This window comes from Callospermophilus lateralis, unplaced genomic scaffold (genome assembly GCF_048772815.1).
Source record: "Callospermophilus lateralis isolate mCalLat2 unplaced genomic scaffold, mCalLat2.hap1 Scaffold_107, whole genome shotgun sequence".
In the NCBI taxonomy this organism is placed as follows: Eukaryota; Metazoa; Chordata; class Mammalia; order Rodentia; family Sciuridae; genus Callospermophilus; species Callospermophilus lateralis.
Window position 1 is genome coordinate 709,995 of NW_027510917.1, and position 18,561 is coordinate 728,555.

At 32.4% G+C, this 18,561-nt stretch overlaps 1 pseudogene; it reads right to left on the bottom strand.

The window, feature by feature from the left end:
- Window positions 1-10,568, bottom strand: part of LOC143386227 (axin interactor, dorsalization-associated protein-like) — a 32,581-nt pseudogene extending 22,013 nt beyond the window's left edge.
- Window positions 10,569-18,561: the final 7,993 nt, after the last annotated feature.

An 18,561-nucleotide genomic window follows, 5' to 3' on the forward strand; every position in this document is an offset into this window, starting at 1 on the left:
AACAAATTATGTTTTACTTTCTATAACTGTAGTATAGGTTTACATTTTCAACAACTATGGAATAACAGCTTCTATTGTTCTTTTAAAATAGCTTAAACTTTACATAGAGTTTTCTTTCTACCAATACTAGCAATGATGTCTTAGGAGGATCTGAAGAGGAGCTTGAATTTTACAAAAGATATTATCATAAGTATGAAGCATGTCATGGGTTGGAGATTCATGGGCTGATTTGGTAGGTCTTACACACTTTGGATCACTACATGGCAGACATCTGATGCTACTCCACCATGGAAAATTCAGCACTCCCAGCCTTGCTCTTGGAGGACGGACCTACCAACCTCCTGAAGCTAACCCTCAAAAGATGACACACAGGCAAATATCAAAATGCATTCTGCTTTTGTGACTGACGTGTTTCATTTTTGTGGTAGGAAAAATGGGCAGCTGCCTCAATTTTGAAAGGGTATTTTTTAAATTATAGGAAAAGATTCCTTCAAAACATTCAAATCTATTTAACTCAACACAATCTTGCAAAGTTCATACTACACTTAAAGCATTCAATAGGCGCTGGGGTGGGGGAAGAGTCCATTCATAATCTCTTTGAGGACTGAAACAAATACAAGTGAAAAATAACACATGTGAGAGTCTGACAATGGATAGTTAAAATGATCCTATACAGGAGAGGAGGCAGAGTTTAATTATGCCTCTATAGAGACAGCAGAGAGAGCTTTCAGGGAGAGGTGGGATTCTGTGAAGCCTTGAAGGGTGACTTAATAGAAGGGAATTTTGCAGGGTGGTGGTGGGGAGATATGCTTGAGTAAGCAGCAGTACATTACTGCAATTACATAAGAAAAAATGGCTCAGACTTTCACAATCATAGTTTTAGTATTTTCAGACAGAATTTAAAAGATTTCAAAATGTTGAAGTAAAGAATACATCAGCCTAATAAACCAGCCAAGAGCTAGGGATGTAGCTCAGTGGCAGAGCATTTGCCTTATATGGGCAATGCCCTGGGTTTGATCCCCAGCACCACACACATGCACAAAATTAAATTTTAAAAAAACTTTTTTTAAAAGAAAGGAAACCAGCTAAGTTTAACATATTAAAAGTTAGAATTCACTATTTTTCCTTAGAAGAGGCTTAATTTTTTAAAAAGCAAGCTTGAATAAGTATACTTAATCTGAAATATTACTAAATACCAATTTGTAGAAAATATTTAATTACAACTCAATAATTAACTCACAACAAGTGCCCTGCTTGGATAAATTCCAAATTACAGAGTCTACCCTACTGAAATACTCGTTTATGTTTCTTTCAGAAGCAACAGCAGATTAAAATCATCTAAAAGGATAACTATCAAGAAGGGAAAAGTACAAATGAAAAACATTATAAAAAATATAATAAAGTGAATCTCCAAAATTCTCTTTCCATTTCTACTCCAAATCTTTTTTAAAAAGCCGAAAAAGTAATAGATTTTAACCTGATCTTCGACTAATACATGGATCAATAATTTCTTAGGAATTTGAACTGGAGAGCTGTACTTAGGAATGATGTAGTACAGCACCACTACAGGTATTAATAACAGCATAGTGAAAGAACCGGTCCAGGTGACCCTAAAACTCATTCCTGGGATTTACAAGCTAATGTCGGTGTTGTCCTTAGCAAAATGAAACTGAGAGGATTCGAGTGCTTAGCATATAGATGCTATTCTAAAAAAAAAAAAAGGCAATTAATGAAAGATCTTGTGAGGCAATAGAAGTACTTGAGCATGCTCAGAGGAAGAGACAATAAATATATGAAATAAACATCCACAGTCTTTACAGCCACTCTGTGTATCTATAAGATTCTTAAATTTTGTTTGGAAACAAACTAATAGGAAATAGTGACTGAATAAGAAGGCAAAATCCTAATTATTTTTATCATAAAAAACTGAGGGCTGGTGACGTAGTTTACTGGTAAAGCACTTGTCTAACATGCCCAAAGCCCTTGGTTCAATCCCCAGCATCATCTCTCTCTCTCTCTCTCTCTCTCTTCTCTCTCTCTCTCTCTCTCTCTATCTCTCTCTCTCTCTCTCTCTCTCTCTCTCTCTCTCTCTCTCTCACACACACACACACACACACACATACGCACACACTCACACACAAACATAATTTTCAGTAGAACCACTGTATAAACAACTGTTGCAACATTTTATTTAAAGCCATCAATGTGTTTTTCTCAAAATAATCTTATATGTAGCCAGTAATAAAAGATTATATATCATATGAGTCCATTTAAATAAAATGTCTTCAATAGGACAATTTATAGACAGAAATCAAACTAATGGTTTCCTAGGGCTGGGAATTGGAAGGAATTTTAGGGGGATGGCAAGAAGTGAATGACTGCTCATGGGAATAGGGTTTCTTCTTGTGGTGATGAAAATGTCCTAAAATTGATTGTGGTGATGTCTGCATAACTCTTCCAATTTACTAAAAAATTGAATATGATATGTTAAATCGGTGAACTGTGCTTTATATAAATTATATCTCAATCATATACAAAGTATTTATTAATGCTTTTGAAAAATAAAGTTTTAGGTACAAAAAAACCCAAAAAATTGTGAGAAATATTACATTGATTAGTATCCTTATATACATTGGATATAGGCATAAGAACTATTTCTGAATATAAGTGTGTCTCTTATAACATCTCCAACTCTTATGATCTATGGCTGGAGATGTAGCTCAGTGGTAAAACGCTTGCCTAGCATGTGTGAGGTCATGGGTTTGATCCCCAGAACCACAAAGAAAAAAAAAACTTTATGATCTGGATTACATAAAGTAACCAAAACTATTAAAATGACAGAGTTCATCAGAATTCTTGCCATATTCAGAAGGATGGTGTTCTGAAGAAATGAAATATGATCATCTAAAACTGTGGAAAAGCCACCAGAATCACAACAAATCCGTTACGCATTCCTTTGTTGTTGTCTGTTGTTGTTAACTTTTCTTTTCCAACCCAAACAACAGAAAATCAGATCCCCTTCAGTATACTCTGAGAATCCTTTTTCTACCCTGGATTTGTAATACAATCACATTTCAGCTATCTCAATAATATATGTCTTTTTTAGAATTGCTATGAATGAATTAGATATTGGCAGTTTGTGGAATTTATAGGAACATTCTATTTAGTTCTTTTTTGGCAGGGGATACTGGGACTGAACTCAGGGGCACTTGACCACTGAGCCACATCCCCAGCCCCATTTCATATTTTATTTAGAGACAGGGTCTCACTAAGTTGCTTAGTGCCTTGCTTTGCTAGGGCTGGCTTTGAATTTGATATCCTTCTGCCTCAGCCTCCCGAGCCGCTGGGATTACAGGCATGCGCCACTGTGCAAGGCCCTCTTTAGTTCTTAAATTAATTTTTTACCTCTTACTCAAAGCATGTTTACATTAAAAGGATTGCACTAGTGTGAACTGAGATAGACTGACAAATGTTCTGAGATCTAGACCCTGCTCAGTTACTGGGGATTTAAATGAAACAGGGCAAACAAATCATTTCATTTCTTTCCTCAATAGAGAATGTGACCACAAGTCTGAGACTCCTTTCTGTTTGAAAATGCTTTGATTTTATGATTCCCTACTTAAAAATCTTACTTAGTCGGATAAATAAAATCTACTATTCCCTAGTCACATAAATGCACTGAGATGTGCAATCTTATCTCAATAAAAAAAAGAGTACAGGAGCTGGGTTATAGTTCTGTTTGTAGAGCATTTGCCTTGCATGTGTGAGGCACTGGATTCGATCCTCAACACCACATAAAAACAAATAAATAAAACAAAGGTATTGTATCTGTCTACAACTAAAAAAATTTTTTAAAAAGGCTACATTAACTTACATTCATTCAGTTATTCACACTGTGCCTTTGCCCATACTGCAAGATGAAATCCAAATGGTAATTAAAAATGCAAATATTGTAGGAGTTTAAAAGCACCAAAAAGTAAGAGAAATAAATCCAATCACTTTCTGTGCTAAACAATCTTAATATTCACAACAGATAAAACTCTTTCTAAAGGAATATCACTAAAAAATATAAAACAAACTTACTTGGTTCTAGCTTCTTCAGGTCCTCCAGTTTAAATTCTTCCTGGGACTGTGTGGACTAAATTTAAAATATGCATATTATATCTTTTCATTACAAAGATTTCACTACACCCTATGTCTTTTAAGTGGCAAGAATCAAATATTAAAATAAATATATTTCTTGCTTTAAAGGTAGAAAATGAAAAGTTCCAAACTGATTTTTGGAATATTCAAGCTAATAGAAACAGAAAAAATTAAAATCATATCTTTTATTTCTACAGTGTACAAAGTATGAACTAAATCATTTATGTGTGAGTTCAACTGATCAATTACAATTGTTATAAAACCCTTCTGAGATAATATTGCTTTGGGCATGAATGTCTAATATCTTATCAGAACAATTTAGAATAATTCATTAAAAAAATCCATTTACCTGTAAAGCTGCGCTTCGCAATTCCAAGCATGTTGCAATTTTGCCTATGGTTTTCTGTAGGGAAAAAAAAAATGCTATACATCCCAAGATAATTTTAACTGTCAGTTACTAAAATCAAGAATTTTTATTTATAAGAGATCTATAGGGACTGGGATTTTAGCTCAGTGGTTGAAAACTTGCCTCACATGTGTGAGGCACTGGGCTCGATCCTCAGTACTACATTAAAAAAAAAAAATAAAACAAAGATATAGTGTCCATCTACAATTTAAAAAATTTACAAAAGAGATCTATACTTCTTTAAATAAATTATTATTCCTTTTCTAGCACCTTGCAGATTTTAGAGAAGAGAATCTGAAGACAAAGGGCTGAGAAGTGGGAGAGAGATGAGTATATATTCTCCTCTAAACTAATATGCCATAACCAATTCTAAATCAAGTTTGGTTTGGTGATAGGTCTAGATATGATTTAAAGGGCAACAAAGATAGCCATTATGGAAAGCAGTGTGGAGGTTCCTCAAAAGATTAAAAATTGAACTATGATATGATCCAACAATTCCACTCCAGGATATATGGCCAAAGGAAAGGAAATCAGTAAGCTGCAGAGACACCTGCACTCCCATACTCATAGCAGCACTATTCCTATTAGCCAAGAAATGGAAACCTAAGAGTCCATCAACTGATAAGTGGATAAAAAAAAATGTTATATATACACAATGGAATACTATTCAGTCATAAAAATAAAGAAATCCTATCCTTTGCAACAACATGATGGAACAAGATCATTATATTAATGAAGTAAGCCAGGCACAGAGACAAGACCCAAAAAATCTTATTCATGTGGAATACAAAAAAGTTGATTTCATAGAAGTTGAAAGTAGAATAGTAGTTACCAGGGGTTGGAGCCAGTAGGGGTGGGTGGAGGGATAAATAAATGCATCCTACATTTCAAAAGAAAAAAGAAAAATTTGAAAGTTTTTAAACATAAGAAATGATAAGTGAGTAGAAAATGTTAACTGGATTTAAATATCACACAATATATACATGTATCAAAACATGTTACCCCATTTATATGTACTATCTTTGTTATCTGTAAGTTAAAATATTGACTTTATTTGTTTTAAAAATAGCTCTTTTTTAGTTGTAGATGGACATAATACCTTTATTTTATTAATTTGTTTTTATGTGGTGCTGAGGATTGAACCCAGTTCCTCACACATTCTGGGCAAGCAAGCACTCTACCATTGAGCCAGAACTCTAGCCCCCAAATACTAACTTTAAAAAAGAAAACAGAAAATTAAAAAAATTAAAAAGGGGGATGGCAATGAAAAGGGATTTTTGACATCTTCCCTTCCAATCATCTTCTCATAAAGCCTGAAATTTACTAAAAGATATCTGAAAGATAGCACAATGGTCTAATTTAATTCTGATTAAAGCTCAATTCTGACTTGTTTAAAAACGTAGGCAATATTAACAAAATCAGTATTTGTGATGAATGGTGCAGATTTTACAGTCTACCTGTTTTATAAAATAAGCTACAAAACAGATGTGATAGGGCACAGTCCTTGCTTTTAATATGCTCATGTTCTATTATGTGTGATAAAACATATACAAAATCACTATATTAAAAAGAGAGACACTCAATCTATAAGCTTCAGCAAAATAAGTTCCTTTTATGTCCTAAAGGAAAAGAACAAGATCTACATTAGGAATCCAGTCCCAAAGACTAATGAGGATTTTCAAATCAAAGAGTTTGGAAAATTGTCATGGTTTAATTACTTAAAATCCCGAACTGAAAGCAGAGGGATAGGTTTGAAAAGTAAAGTGAAGTAGGGCATAGTCATTCTGAAAATGGACCTTCCACAAACTCCTTGCTGAGGAATCTAGGATTTCTTTAACAATAAGTTACACAGAAGTGTGTTTTTATTGTTCTTTTTTTTAACAGACATGCCGTTAAGAACACTGTTGTGAGCTGGGCATAGTTATGTGTACCATCTACTGGCAAGGCTAAGGCAGGAGCCTAAAAGTTTAAGGCCTGTGTGGGCAACACGGTGAGATTCTTTCTAAAAAAACAAACAAAAAACCCCTTGGCTATTGTGATACAGGTATGCAATGTATACATAATTTAAAGGAAAGGGGAAAAACTGAAGGAAAAATCATTTAAGTTATTTCAAACTGTCGAAACAATATTCAGAATAAGAATATGAATAGCTAAGGTGGAAATGAAAAGGGTGTGGTGCTGTATTGCAGTAACATAATTTTTTTGAAGTAGACTTTAAATATTTTAAAAATACAAATATATTTGGGCAAGAAATACAGCTAACCCTCTGGGGGCTTTTTCTCCCCAAACTCCTGTAACTAAGAATTAATAAACACAGGCCTATGGACTAAAAACTTGCTTAGGTTTAATTAAAAAGTTATGCAAAAATTACTCCCATTTCCCCTTGTGCAAAAAAAGAAAAGTATTAATAAGAGTGAATTAGGTCACCAGGATTTTCACACTGCCTTTTCTTAAGAGATGAGGAAAAGACTAACACATATTTTTCACTATCTACAGGATTAAAAATTGACTTAAAACTAGTTACTCTGAGCCAGGAGAAAATGGGAGTCGTTTCCTCCCATTTCTTCTCTTCTTTTAGAATGAAGTTACTTTAAAGTATCCCCTTTTACATAATCTCTATCAGGGAATCAACTTGATATACAAAAATTTTAATTCAAGGAAGAAAGAACAGTACTGAAACATTTTGCAATCTTATATATTTATTTAGCTGACAGATCTGTACGCCAACTTCTTGACTTGAGCTAATTTTTTTCCATTTGTTTTTTGGTTTGGGGGGTTTTGTGTGTGTTTTCTGTTTTGCTTTGAGAGGTGATACATAAAGAGTTATGAAAATTCAGAGTTAAGCATTGAGGTGGAATGCACTTATTCCCAATCCTTCTGTTTTTCCAAGTGACTCGGAACAATCTCCAGTCTTTGGGTTACCCATGCTTTTCAACTAAAAGTGTGGATGACTTCCATTAGAGTTAAATAAGGCCTAAATAGTTAACTAAAGTAATTCATTAAGTGATAAGTTATATATCTGTATAAATGTTCACTTAATGTTAGGCAAAGCATAATCAATCTGATTTTTTTTTACTTAAATATAACAGTTTTTTGTTTATTTTTCTGCTTAATGGACTCAAGAGCAATTTCATTTGGAATTGAATATATCTAGATATTATTTGATGGTACCTTTTGCTCTTCTGTGAATTCAGAATTGTTGTGTTGAGCTTGGGCCTCTTTTTGTAGATGTCTTTCTAATCTGTAAGAAGAAAACTTTTTTTTAGAACTGAAAGCAAACTATCTCAACTGCAACAAAGTAAAACAAATTAAATCTCTTAAAAACAATAAAGTGCATAATACTTTGTTATGTTATTGAAGTAATTCCACATTTTCAAGGCAAATCTACATTACCCTGAGAATCAAACTTTTTACAAAAAAAAAGTTTGTACAAAATAATGATGAAATAAGATACTTTTTATACCATTTCACTGGGACAAATTTCAGAATCTTAGAGCTGCAAAGAATCTCAAAAAGCACATAATTCAACTTTCTTTACTATGCACTAATTTCTTCTATAAACAACCAATAAATAGTTGTCCAGATTCTACTTTAACACTTCCAGTGAGCACCAATAATATATCAACCATAGATACGTTATCATTCTATCATAATTCATTTCCCAATGAGATTTGCCCAAATCCAAATTACAGCCATGACAATAACTCCATCAAAATATGCTTTTGAAACATTTTTAAATGGAAAATAAAGAAAAGCCGTCCACCAATCAAAAACAGAAAATACTGCTTGCCCAGTTATCATCATATCTAAAAATGGCAGGTAGGCCTTGAGTGAGTTTTCCAGGATGAATTTATGATGCTAGTCCAAGCTCAATGGTGAAGATCCAAAGCTATTTCTGAGACAGCAAAAGGCAAAGACTTACTCTTATGAAGAAAGAGAGGAAAAAAAAGAGACCAATTTTAGTATATGATTAGACATATTTCTAAACAAGTTATAAAAATGGCCAATAAACACATGAAAAGATATTATGTATCATTAGACATCAGGGAAATGCATATCAGAATCATAAAATAATTACTTAGCACCCATGCAGATGGATATAATTTAAAGAGATGAAGAAAATTATAGGCCTAGGGAGAGTACGGAAAAAACTGGAACCCCCATACATTGCTGATGGGAATGTAAATTGGTGCCAGCCATTGTGGAAAAGTTTAATATAGTTAAATACAGAGGAACTGTATGCTCCTTCAAACTCCTGAATGGATATATCCAAAAGAACTAAAAATAAATGTTCACACAAAGCACATGTACACAAATGTTTACAGCAGCATTATTTGTAATAATCAAAAAGTCATAAAACCAAAATTTCCATCAACAAAACGTGGTACATATATTCAGTAGACTATTATTCAGTCATAAAGAGGAATGAAACTCACATAATATGCTAGCTACAGTTATGAATGAACTTCAAAAAGATTATGCTATATAAAAAGAAGTCATATGTAAATGGTCATGTTATATGATTCCATTTACATGAAATGTCCAGGAAAGGTAAATTCATAGAGAAAGAAAGCAGATGAGTGGTTTCCAGGATATGGAAAAATTTAGAATGACTGATACCAGGTGTGAAGTTTCTTCTTGGAGTGGGAGAAATTTTTAGGAATTACAATAGTGATGGTTATAACACATTGTGAATACATTAAAGACCACTTCACTGTACACGTTAAAATAGTGAGTTTTATGGTATATGTAAAAAAAATGCTAGCAAAATATTTTGAAAATAAGATTGCTATTCTGGTTGAGGTCTGGGAGTAGGAATGACAGCAAGTGCTAGGTAGAAAAGGCAATTAAAGAAGAAGTTCATCACAGTTCCAAAAAACAAGAACTAGATAGGAGTTCTATTCTATGCAATCATATCCTTAAAGATCAAGTAGTATTCTCAATGGCCTCTATCCTCTTTATGAAAAGTCTGCATCCTTTATCATTAAGCAAGAAATTCTTACAAAAAAATCTTAACATTTGCTAAGATAGCTCCACCATGTTACTCAGTCAAATTTTCATCCATTTACTTACTTGCTTCCAAAGCTGGAAACCACACAATATATTTTCCTAAAATGTCATTCACTGACTCATAGTCTCACATTTTTATAAATTCTTATGCAGGAGAAGGTACAAATAAATATGGCCCATTGTCCTTTTTCTGTATTTGCTTTCTTTTTTTTTAACTCTTGCTGACCTATGTGGACTCTTACAGGAATTCACGGTCTATACACCCTTAGCAATGTCAACTATACATCCCTGAGTTCAGGGAAGTTATAGTGTAATAGTTTCTTTATTTGAATATTTCTACATATAATTTGCTAGGAGTGGCTATCAACCTAAGCAGGATTCTTTTTTTTTCTTTAAATAGTTTTTGTTTTGTTATTTTTTTAGTTTTAGTTGGAACCAATACCTTTTATTTTATGTATTTATTTTATGTGGTACTGAGGATGGAACCCAGTGCCTTGCACGTGCTAGGCAAGCACTCTACCAATAAGCCCAAGCTCCAGCCCCAGCCCCTAAGCAGGATTCTTGTCAGGAAAAAAAAGTATAGCTTTCAACTCCTGGTTAAATACTAATAATCAGGGCTGGGGTTGTGGCTCAGTGGTAGAGTGCTCGCCTAGCATGCACAAGGCATTGGGTTTGATCCTCAGCACCACATAAATGTAAAATAAAGATATTGTGTTCATCTAAAACTTAAGAATAAATATTTTAAACTAAATAAATAAATACTAATAATCAGAATAAAGGAGACTAAATTAAAATAATCCTGTTTTCAAAAATTAGGCAACAGATTGGGAGAAAATATTGTAAAAATAAAGAACTTTTATCTGTAGTACATAAAGAACACCTACAACTCAATAGGTAAGAGATAATTCAATTTAAAAATAGGTAAAAGCCTCTACTCAAAATGTCATGTGTCCGCGAAGTTTTCCCTGATACCAGATTTAAAATGGTGGTCTCCTAATTTCTACCCCATATTCCTGTATTTCTCTTCCCTACTTTATTCTTCTTCAAAGTATTGACCATCATCTAAAATACAGGCAAGATGTTTTGCCAAAATGTGACAATAAGGCAAGAATCCAAGTTTCTATAGCTTAAGAGTCATTTTCTAAGAATGACAATAGACTCAATCTAAAAATTAGACCTATTCAACAGTAACCAAAAAGCATAAACATGTGACATGGCAATAGCTGATGAGGCAAATCAACTATTTAGAATAACTTGATGGTAAAGAAAGATCAGGCTTAAGCTAAAACCTATTAGTGTCACACAAATTCAACTAATTACCTACAATAATTAGCAAGCTTTGTCCTGCTTTAGTCAAACCAATTTTTAAAAAATGAAGTTACAGGTGATAATATAGTTTATACACAGTCATCAGTTGTGTCCATCGAAGGGGGACACTGTCCAGGTGTACCCTGGATATTTTTTGAAATCTCTGGGCTGATTCTGCACCTGATAAAAAAGATAGCACAATGATAGACAACAAATGAGAAAAAGGACAATCATCTGGTCCAAAAACTTAAGACATGAAATTAAGAAGCAGACAAAACAGAAGACAAACAACCATATCACTTGGAATGTATTACTCTGAAGGCAAGTGCAGTAGAGAGAAACACAAATTATTTTAAGCAAAGTAAGAAAAGACCATAGCAATAAGTTATTTTTAGAGAAAACCAACTGGAGAAAAAATATGTATGTTAAGACATGTCAACTTGACACAAAGATAAAGTAGAACAGGAATCTGAACCCATTTACAAGCTGAACAGAGCTGAATAATGAAAGCTAGTGTCATAAACTTGGCTGCTTGACTGGCTTTGTGTAAGAAAATATCTCAGAACTTTGAACTTAGGAAATTCCAACTTGTCTTGCACCAGGTCACGAGCTCCACAGAGCAGGAACCTATTTCAACAAGCAGGTTTAAAAAACATTTAAAAAATATTTTTCATTGCTATTAATGATACACTTAAAAATGCAGTAAGTGCTAAAATCCATCAAAGTAAAATGCACTGAAAAAAATTAAACTTACTCAGAAAGATGTTCAGAATTTGGGATACAGACAGAAACTGAAATTAGAAGAAAAGTTTTATATTTACAACAGCATATGAACTATGATGAGAGTAACAATTTAGTAAAGAGTTCATATTGTGGTTGACCAAAAATAATGGAATAAATAACAAAATCCACAAGCGCACAGTTATATATACGTACCTTTCTCTACTACAACTTGGCAAGTATGGGTTTCATGTTGACTTAAGTGTGCAGCCATATTATCTAAGCCAGAAACATCAGTTAGGAAATCACAATTAAGGCACACTAGAGTAATGCCCCTATTAAAAAATAGCATAAAAGAAAAGTTTTTATCTGTTGTTAAATCTATATACAAGTTCAATGATTATTTTTCCACAAATTATCTTTTTGTGTAATAAATGTAACTTGTTATTTGTTATATAAATTTGATGTAACTGAAATGATTCTCTATAAAATGGTACAGCTATGTCCAAATTTTGCTACTACTTATTTACATAGAGTATTTATGTTTTATAAATATTTATCTTTTGTACCAGTCAAAAGACCTACAACCAGTCTAGGTTCCATTAACAATTTGCAATAATATAGGCAAGTCACATTCTATTTGTTCCCCTGCCCATCTGCAAAGTGAGAATAGCTCATTCACTCAATATATATTTACTGAGGTTGTCTATACAACTGTATCACTGTTATTATGAACCACAACAACAAAAAAAGCCAGTCAGTACTTGAATGAAATTTATAATCTAGTGTTTTATTTAGTTGAGGACAAAATTAGAAGAAAATTATAAAGTATTTAGAAGTATAGTATGATACCTGCCACTACATGCCAAGGTTTTAGCATGATCTTTCAAGGGTGGTTATTATTTAACATGGAATTAACTGACGTAGTTAATAAAAATGTTGGAGTCCACAAATTTGGAATCCTCATCATCCCAGCACTGTGAATGCTATTGCCTACCTGATGGGGCCTATACTACTCATTCTCTTTAACAAAACTTGTGAGTGCTGTACAGAGAAAGGAGAAAGAAACTCAAGTCCAGAGAAAATAAAGACAGCATCATGCTGCCTTAGCAGGTTAAAGCAGGGAGAACTCCAATATGTTCTTGATTCTTAAATAACACATGAAATGATTAAGGACTTTCAAAGGAAGTTAGGAAACAAGTCCCAAAATCATGAAAAACTTTTTTCTGAGTCTAGAATAGTTCTTATACTCACTGAATTAAACTGAATAACATTTGCTATCTGAAGTATTTAAACATAATTGGCATGTTAAAGTTATGTGTCAATGGCCTTAAGATTCATATTTAAAATGTGTTTGATCTCGTGACTTTTAATTGAAAAGTATCTTAAATATTATTAAGACTGTAAAAATATTGAGATGGTTCAGAGAACTTAGAAAGCCACTATATAATTGAACTTATTAGATTTATTAAAATGTTAAGCAATTGGGAGCTAGTTGGGTCAAGCATTTGAAGTGCTGTTTAAAAGAAAATCAAGTATATTTAATGGATAAATGACACTAAATTGTTTAAAGTAATTTGAACTTAAATGTCACTGTTGAAAAAAATTCACTCTGTTCAATTTAAATGAACTTTATCTTACATTAAATTAAAGTTCCTCTAGAAAGTGATTACTAAAAAGTACTCAAATTCTAAATGGAGTATTTCTAAAATTCTAAATGGAGTATGGAGACTTAAAAGCTTAAAGAAAGTTAAAATGTAAAATACTTAGCTTAAATAACTAACTACATTTTTTTCTATGAACAAACTGCCCTCATAGATACTAAAAAGAGTTTCACTGGTAAAGAACAGGCTACTGCCTATTCCACTGGATATAGATAATTTAAAAAGGGATGGCATGACTAACTCAATCTGTTTTAAACAGGGATTTGTAATTGGAATTTTTAATCAAATTTCTTGATTTGGGAAAATATGTGAGTCTGGGAATATTATAGTTGAGTCATTAGTAGAGAAAAGATGGTCTGTACAGAGAAAGCAGAAAGAAACCCAAGTCCAGAGAAAATAAGACAGCATTGTGCTGCCTTAGCAGATCAAAGCAGAGAGAACTAAAGTAAGTTCTTGATGACTTTTTGTTTTCCTTATTTGCTCTGCCTGTTGCTCCTCTACTTAAGGGTCTATAAGAGTCTTTGGAATCTCTCTAATAAATCAAAGTTTCACCTAAATTTTGTTTAGGTGAAAAAATTGATCATTTAACTGATCACTGTTATTATCAGTTTAATACAAAGTATATACATTCAACGTTCATATATTTGATGTTCATTACATAATATATATGTTACACCAGTATATGAATACAAACAAACAGGATACTTCAGACTGATTTCTCCTCCTTAAGTTCTATTTTAATAGCATGATATATGTGTGCACTGAGAGAATTCACTGGCACATCAAATCTAAAATCATCTGCTTTCTCCCCAAATCATCTCCTCCTGACTTTCTTATGGTCCCATTTCACTTGACACTAAAGCTCAAACCATAGTCACCTATGACTTTCTCCTTTCTTAAAACATTTAATATGTCAAGCATTCTATAATATTAACAACTTATTGAGTACTTATCTGTGCCAGGCTGCTTTTAAACATATCATCTCATCTAAATCTTACAACAACCTGAAGAGTTAAGTGTTATAATTATTACCCTTTTATACAGTACAGAGTTAGCTTAGTAGCCTACCAAGGACATAGAGCTGGTAAAGGTCAAAATCAGGTGTAAAATTATGCACTTTGATTCCAGAGCCCATATTACATCATAAACACAATGTAATACCACTTCACCACCTTAATTCAGATCCCTAATCTAAATGATTTATGCACCTACAACTCACCTTGCATGTCCCTGAATTCAACTTTCCTTCAGTATCACTTGAATCTACACAAAACACTAATGGTTCTCCAGTGCCCTCTGAATTAAGTCCAAATTTCCTAAGTTTAATTTTCAATGCATTCCAATATGATTGTAAGCTCAAAATTGTTGCTACAGACTTTAATCCATTACTATCACACAAACATCATGTTCCATCCATTTACTACTAGCCATACTTTCTGTATGTCTTCTCTTTTTCATTTCTGCACTTTTGTGCTATTTTCTCCAACTAGAAGATCCCTCTGCTTCTTCTGCCAGTTTAAAAAAAAAAACACTCATCCTTAAAAACAAAGTAAACCTAATTCCTATCCAGATCATTCCAAGTAATCTCTCACTTCTCTGAAATAACTTATTGCACTTATTAAAATCCATAGTTACTTCTGTTCATACTTTATTTCCCACCTAATGAACAACATTCCCTGAAGGCTAGTTCCAAGATTGCTTTATCCCTATCATCTACACAGAACCTGCTACAATACATACATGATAAATGCATAATACACATAATATACACAATAAAAAGTATTCCATTTCAATAAGTAATTACAAAGATTGGGGGATATGGAATTTTATAAATATGCTAAGTTCCACTCACAGAAATTGACCAATTCCAATGTGAGACATAATGGTAGTTGAGAGAAAAACACTCCAGACCTTTAAAAAATCAGATAATTTGTTTAAAAAACTAACACACATCTGAGCTAGACAACAATGAGGTAAAAATCAAATTAAAATCTGATTTTTAAAATGCAATAAATCCTATTCATTCTTATAAAAGTCTTTATTAAGGCAGTACCTCAAGTAACAATCAATTTCTCTGAATACAATAAACACTCTAATGAGACTAAAAGTTTTAATATTGAACCATTATTTTTTATCTTCCTGTGAGCTACTGGCTCAGCATCATAAATGGGACCTTTTGTCCAAATACATATTTTTTCCATATACATTAATTTATTCAACAAATATTTACTGAATGCCTACTATATGCTAGGCTTAAAAAAACAAAAACAAATGAACAACAACAAAAAAAAAAAAACACAAGCCACATAGAATGTAGTAAGAGAACACAGACCACAGACAAACAAAAAGTAAAATATACAGTATTGCAAATGCACTTTGAAAAAAAATATTAAAAGGAGGTAAAAGTGCTAGAGTGAAGCATGGGGGGAGTGGATACAATTTCAAATGCAGTAATTAAGGAAAGGATCACTGTCAGAGTGGAGATAAAGGAGTAACCATATAATATCTGGGAAAGAGTAAACTATGCATAGGAGATAATAAACACAAAGATCCTAAGACATAATGCCATTCCCTCTTCCTCCTTTTCCATGAACCCAAAGCATCAAACAAGTCTTTGGCTATACTTATCAATAAATTAGTTTGGTGGAACAAAGATATTGTTATTTCAAGGAGAATAGCAACATAAGCAGAAAATAAACAAAGAAAAAGAAACAAAGGAAATCAGAATTTTAAAAAATGGTGCTCAATGGATTTTGAATTCAGTGTGTGGTATAACCAATGCTAATTATCAACATTCATCCATAGTTTCTTTACAGAAGCTAAGATGTATACTTCTATTTGAAAAAGAAACAAACAAAAAAGAATTATGAAGACTACTGATTTCAAGAATTTCAGTGGTTTCATATATGTGCTTCAAAAATTAACAGCGTCACTTTAATAGGTATCTTAAGTAACTTTTTGATATTCAAATATTGTTGGTGGGCCTGATTTTTCCTTTCATTTTACAATGCAAATGCATGAGAATTTCATCTTGACACCATTTGTCACCAATGAAATAAATTTACCAAGAGATTAATGGCATATCTCAGGTCTTATAAGGAGCAATATAATATCCATTAGGAATCACTCAGATTTCCAAACTGGTACTCCCAGACAGTTTAATTTAAAAGTGCAAACCACAATGATACAGCACTTCCTAGCAACTAGGATGACTATAACAAAAAAGATATAATACAGAATGTTACAAAAGATTGTGAAGAAACTAGAACCCTCATACACTGCTGGTGGGAATGTAAATAATGAGGCTACTTTGAAAAGCAATTTAGCAGTTCCTCAAAAGGATCAATGTACTATAAAATCCAGCAAATTTAATGTTAAGTATATACTAAAGAAAAATAAAAAGACATGTCCTTAAAAAAATTAATATGTAAATGTTCACAATGTAGCATTATAACAACCTAAAGTGAAAATGAACTGAATGAATGGCTAAACTATGACATATTCATAATATGGAATATCATTCAGCACTTTGAAAAATGAAGCATTCATACATGCATGCTACAATATACATAAACCTTTATAGACAGTTGGAAAAGACTACATACACAGTCTATCATTCCATTTGTAGAAAATATCTAGAATGAACTAATCTACATAGGCACAAAGTAGATTCATGATTGCTTAGTAATGGGGAGAGTTGAAAAGAAATGGGGATAACCACTAATGAATGGGGAAAGGGTTTCTGTTTGGAATGACCAATATGTACTAAAATTAACTGTGGTCATTGCTGTACAGCAGCAGTACAGTATAATATTATAACCTATTATAGGTTTGGATGCTATACTATACTGTATAGTATAATATAGCACAATACCATAACCTATTAATTTTATTGTTAAATGCATATTGTACAGCATGTGAATTATATTTCAATAAATTTGTTATGCAAGAAAGAATGTAAATTATAACCATTGTTTAGTAGAAAGAATTAAAAAAAATCAACTAGTTACCTGAGATCTTCAGAATGCTCCTTAAATATACAAAACCTTTTACTTGGATGACTACTGTGAAAGCTGGAGAGACAGAAGACATTTTAATAATTTTAGTATAGAATTATATTATTTCATAATAATAATTATATTAATTTATAAACATATTTCAAGTCTGTACTTAAGTTTCTAGTTTTTAAAAGACTATAGAATAAATACTGAACCATTAACTCTGTTTAATTTAACATTTGATCTGATATTCCATTTTGCTTTTAATTCCTAATGACACATACTTTTTTCCCTAAGCATATACTTAGATGATCAATACCTCACCATTATGTAAAAAGGAAATGCTCAAAGAGTTAAAAAACAAACTAAATTTTTCATTTATTATACATTTAAAACAATTCTAAATTTTTATTAACAAATTAATTTTGCTACAATCTGAATTATTATTAGAAATCAACTTTTTGAAAATAACTTTTTAATAATCTTAGCATGCTGGTATAGAGGCAGGGGAACAGAATTCAATTGATCTAGAAAGTACACACTATTTCAGCTAAATATTACTGTTTACCATCTGTAAATTCAAACATCTAGACAGTTCTTTGTAATTGTTAGTAGAGGTTTAAGAAAAAAAGCAGAACTCATAACTTAATGCTTCCTCTAATCACAGAACAAAAAACCACTAACCAAACATTGTAGCCAATAAGGAAAGCTTTCTGTACTAGAAAACCAGAAGTAGTTTAGCACACTATATCTGAAAGTCACAGAAAACCGTATCACCATCACCTGAGAGTTTATTTAGAAATGCAAAATCTTAGGCTCTTCACAAACCTACTGAATTAATCTCTGGCAGTGGGATCCAGGAAACTGCCTTAACAAGTTTTTCAGTGGTTCTTATATAAGTTAAAGTTTGAAAAGCAGTAGCCAACAAACTAGATAAATGGCTACTCACATCAGTGATGCCTGTATGTAAAGGAACAGAAATGTTCTGGCTAAATATAATCCCTAGAAAACAGCCTCAGAAGATTTCAAATATCATTTCTTCAAGCTAGGGTAACTATTATTTGGAGATTTATGAATTTAAGATATTATCACAAAAACACAGTTTTTAGAGAGATCGGGGGTTGGGAAGCCCTGAAATTGTGTGCAAAAAATTATATAAATCATTGTTTCCTTAGAGGAATGAGTCCAAGACTGGGAGGCAGGTTTACTGGGGATTGAACCCCAGCATGCTCTACCAGTGAAATATACCTCCAGCCCTTTTTATTTTTAGACTAGGTCTCTCATAAATTGATGAGCTGGCCTCCAACTTGGA